The 4,871-nt window shown below is 40.3% G+C and overlaps 1 long non-coding RNA gene across 1 annotated transcript in view; it reads right to left on the bottom strand.

The window, feature by feature from the left end:
- Positions 1-3,029: 3,029 nt before the first annotated feature.
- LOC131939669 (uncharacterized) overlaps positions 3,030-4,871 on the bottom strand; it is a 2,728-nt gene continuing 886 nt past the window's right edge. The window contains exon 3 of the long non-coding RNA XR_009386457.1: positions 3,030-4,871. This exon is cut by the window's right edge and continues 85 nt beyond it. This is a non-coding gene — a long non-coding RNA (uncharacterized LOC131939669).

Below are 4,871 nucleotides of genomic sequence, written 5' to 3'. Positions count from 1 at the left end.
CGTAACACAAATGAACAAAGAACAATATAACCAAAAACATAACATGAAATGTAACGTAAACAACATAACAATGCATGCAACATTTAAGCTGAACGCTAAAGCTCTGAGAGTCAGCTGCTATCATCAACCATTCACTCGCTGCGGCCGTCTTTGAATCCTTAAAAATCCACAATGGCAACAAAGCAAACAATCGTTATCGCGGTCGGTCAAGAAAATCTGGTCCACTGAGTTAGGCTTCAGCAACACAATAATAATGTGGACTTTCTCATTTCTGGCATCAATCTTCCATCAACAATCTTCCATCAACAATCTTCAAGTAACACCGGTCAAGGAAACAATGATCAGATAGGGAATTGTTCTCACATACATCTACACATCCCTTATCAGGTAGGGAATTGTTCTCACATACATCTACACATCCCTCAAATCAATTATTCTTTCTTCAAAAAATGGTCAATGCTAAGGTTAGTGTCATGTTGGGCTCTAGATTCTTGTACTTACATGGGATTGTATATTAACATGCTCAAGTTGTCTACAAATGTGTCAGCAGTTGGATGTGTCTTGGTATGACATGCCATGGCAACTATTGGATTAACATGCTCAAGTTGTCTACAAATGTGTCTGCAGTTTGATGTGTCTTGGTATGACATGCCATGGCAACTATTGGCCTAAACCAGCTTTTTAAGGTCAAGGACATTGCATAAAAAATTAATTACCTAACGATAACAAGCAGCTCTGGGGATCGCTATGAAAAAATTAATTACTATGTAATTAATTACGCCGTTATTAATTGCCTCGTCAATTTATGTTTGTCAATACAAAGCTGAGTTTAGTCCACAAGGGCTGGGGCGCACAGACGGGTCTGTGTAATGATAGCACACGATGTATGCCCTGTGTAATGATAGCACACGAAGCATGCCCTGTGTAATGATAGCACACGATGTATGCCCTGTGTAATGATAGCACACGATGCATGCCCTGTGTAATGATAGCACACGATGCATGCCCTGTGTAATGATAGCACACGATGCATGCCCTGTGTAATGATATGCCCTGTGTAATGATAGCACACGATGCATGCCCTGTGTAATGATAGCACACGATGTATGCCCTGTGTAATGATATGCCCTGTGTATTGATAGCACACTATGTATGCCCTGTGTAATGATAACACACGATGCATGCCCTGTGTAATGATAACACACGATGCATGCCCTGTGTAATGATAACACACGATGCATGCCCTGTGTAATGATAGCACACGATGCATGCCCTGTGTAATGATAACACACGATGCATGCCCTGTGTAATGATAACACACGATGCATGCCCTGTGTAATGATAGCACACGATGCATGCCCTGTGTAATGATAGCACACTATGTATGCCCTGTGTAATGATAACACACGATGCATGCCCTGTGTAATGATAACACACGATGCATGCCCTGTGTAATGATAGCACACGATGCATGCCCTGTGTAATGATAACACACGATGCATGCCCTGTGTAATGATAGCACACGATGTATGCTCTGTGTAATGATAGCACACGATGCATGCCCTGTGTAATGATAGCACACGATGCATGCCCTGTGTAATGATAGCACACGATGCATGCCCTGTGTAATGATATGCCCTGTGTAATGATAGCACACGATGCATGCCCTGTGTAATGATAGCACACGATGTATGCCCTGTGTAATGATATGCCCTGTGTATTGATAGCACACTATGTATGCCCTGTGTAATGATAGCACACGATGCATGCCCTGTGTAATGATAACACACGATGCATGCCCTGTGTAATGATAGCACACGATGTATGCCCTGTGTAATGATATGCCCTGTGTAATGATAGCACACGATGCATGCCCTGTGTAATGATAGCACACGATGCATGCCCTGTGTAATGATAGCACACGATGCATGCCCTGTGTAATGATAGCACACGATGTATGCCCTGTGTAATGATAGCACCCCGCGTATGGTCTGTATAAGGGGTCATCCATTTATGACGTCCACCCACAGGAAGGGGGGGGGGGGGTCCGATAAAAATCAACTTTTGTGGCCGTTAGTGGACTGGGGGGGGGGGGGGGTATTAAAATCCGAAATGTTTGTGGACGTCATAAATGGATGCCCCTAATGCTAGCACACTACGTAGGGATAGCCCCCCCCCCCCGATGTATGGTATGTGTAATGACCATCTGGGTGACCTTGAGAAGCGGGTGAGCAGTGGTTTGTTAAACGTGTGCAGCGAAGAAATCGCGACGTGAACCTAAAGTAATATCAGCGGTCTCGACAAATTTCTGATGCATACAAAAAAAAATGTCCTATTTTTTTTAGGCAAAATAAAATCGAGAATGAATAGGCGGAACAAGTACTCCAATATTGGAAGACAATATTCCACAAACAGAAAAAGCGGATTTCCGTTTATAAAAAAAAAAAACGTTAGATCTCTGCCGTATTGATCTTTAAAGTCCAGAAAGCAGGAAATGCCACCGCCCTTATAATCTCCCCTCCCAACCTTGAGCTTTAGGTGTCTTTATCCTACTCTGTTAATACTGATATGCGGGATACTTTACCTACTTCAATATCTTTCTTTCACATTTTTCTTTTAGTTGCAGTCTTTGAATGACTGCTTCATCTCTTTCTTTGAGTTGAAGTCTGTGTATACTTCATTTGTTCCGATGTCCTAAGTCCTGTTAGACAGGGGCTATTGTTAGAATGTGTTTGACCTACTAGACAGGGGCTATTGTTAGAATGTGTTTGACCTACTAGACAGGTACTATTGTTAGAATGTGTTTGACCTACTAGACAGGTACTATTGTTAGAATGTGTTTGACCTACTAGACAGGTACTATTGTTAGAATGTGTTTGACCTACTAGACAGGGGCTATTGTTAGAATGTGTTTGACCTACTAGACAGGTACTATTGTTAGAATGTGTTTGACATACTAGACAAGTACTATTGTTAGAATGTGTTTGACCTACTAGACAGGTACTATTGTTAGAATGTGTTTGACCTACTAGACAGGGGCTATTGTTAGAATGTGTTTGACCTACTAGACAGGGGCTATTGTTAGAATGTGTTTGACCTACTAGACAGGTACTATTGTTAGAATGTGTTTGACCTACTAGACAGGGGCTAATGTTAGAATGTGTTTGACCTACTAGACAGGGGCTATTGTTAGAATGTGTTTGACCTACTAGACAGGGGCTATTGTTAGAATGTGTTTGACCTACTAGACAGGTGCTATTGTTAAAATATATTTGACCTATTAGAAAATGTTTTTTTTTTACATCAAATGAAAAAGAAAAAAGAATTTATACAATTTTAAAACCTTTTTCATTAATAGAACAAATACATAAATATCTTATTTACAATACTGTCAAGAAGTTTTCTTCTAATAAATATCATGAGACAAAAAAAAACAACAATCTAATATGTTTTCTCACATCTTTTCTTTGAGTTGGTAATATCCTACCATAGATGTGGTGAGTGGGGGTAGATGACAACGACACTCTACCACAGACTGGGGTAGGGACAAGCTACTCGACTTTCTATTGATGAGGCAGGGTGGAGAACAGACATGTCATAATAGATTAGGGTGTGGGGGATGATCCTACCTTAGATAGGATGGGGAAATAGTATCATAGATGGGGTAGGGACATCCTACTTAAGTACTTCTACTATCACTTCTTTATTACATAAGCAGTTAGAAGTTTTTAAAAATCAGCAGCCCTTTTGTTTAAGCATTTACATTTTGTGACCAGAATCATATCAACAACCCCCACCCCCTTCCAAAAAAAAGAGTTGTAGAGAAAATCAATATTTGGGAAACTAACAGCATAATTTTGGTATCATCAAACAGAAAATGCTTTTTAGCATCTGAACAAATCTATTCATTCAACATCTGAACAAATCTATTCATTCAACATCTGAACAAATCTATTCATTCAACATCTGAACAAATCTATTCATTCAACATCTGAACAAATCTATTCATTCAACATCTGAACAAATCTATTCATTCAACATCTGAACAAATCTATTCATTCAACATCTGAACAAATCTATTCATTCAACATCTGAACAAATCTATTCATTCAACATCTGAACAAATCTATTCATTCAATGTCTCAAGAGCACAATAAGTTGATGGGACTGGCCGCAAGAATGAAATCACAAAACAAACTTAATACAGCTGCTGGTAGCATGTAACAGAGAGCTGTGCAGGGTAGAGCCTTTAGAAAGACAAGAAAGTCAACACAGAAAGACAACTGGCTCAGGCTATATGCAAACACATGTCACATTTTTAAAAACATTCACACATCACCTACAATCTATTGACAATTTATGTCACATCAAATTAAAAAGCAAATGACAATGATGGTTTCTTTGTTTTGGAATAGAATAAAAAAAAAGTTCCATCAATGTTGGCCTGTAGCAGCCAAATGTTGGCCTGTAGCAGCCAAATGTTGGCCTGTAGCAGCCAAATGTTGGCCTGTAGCAGCCAAATGTTGGCCTGTAGCAGCCAAATGTTGGCCTGTAGCAGCCAAATGTTGGCCTGTAGCAGCCAAATGTTGGCCTGTAGCAGCCAAATGTTGGCCTGTAGCAGCCAAATGTTGGCCTGTAGCAGCCAAATGTTGGCCTGTAGCAGCCAAATGTTGGCCTGTAGCAGCCAAATGTTGGCCTGTAGCAGCCAAATGTTGGCCTGTAGCAGGCCTGTATCAATGAATCACTGTTGGCATGTAATAATTTCTGACTAGTGGTTCCATGAATGTTTTCCTGCAAATGTTTGACCCAAGGATAATTTGTTAAGGTAGAAACAGAAGAGTGGTGGCTGCCCTCACAATATGTTGGTAGTC

The sequence above is a fragment of the Physella acuta genome, unplaced genomic scaffold (genome assembly GCF_028476545.2).
Source record: "Physella acuta isolate Inbredline_101_S28 unplaced genomic scaffold, ASM2847654v3 ptg000288l, whole genome shotgun sequence".
In the NCBI taxonomy this organism is placed as follows: domain Eukaryota; kingdom Metazoa; phylum Mollusca; class Gastropoda; family Physidae; genus Physella; species Physella acuta.
Note: the sequence above shows the minus strand (reverse complement) of the source record. Positions and strands in the feature narration are given on the sequence as shown.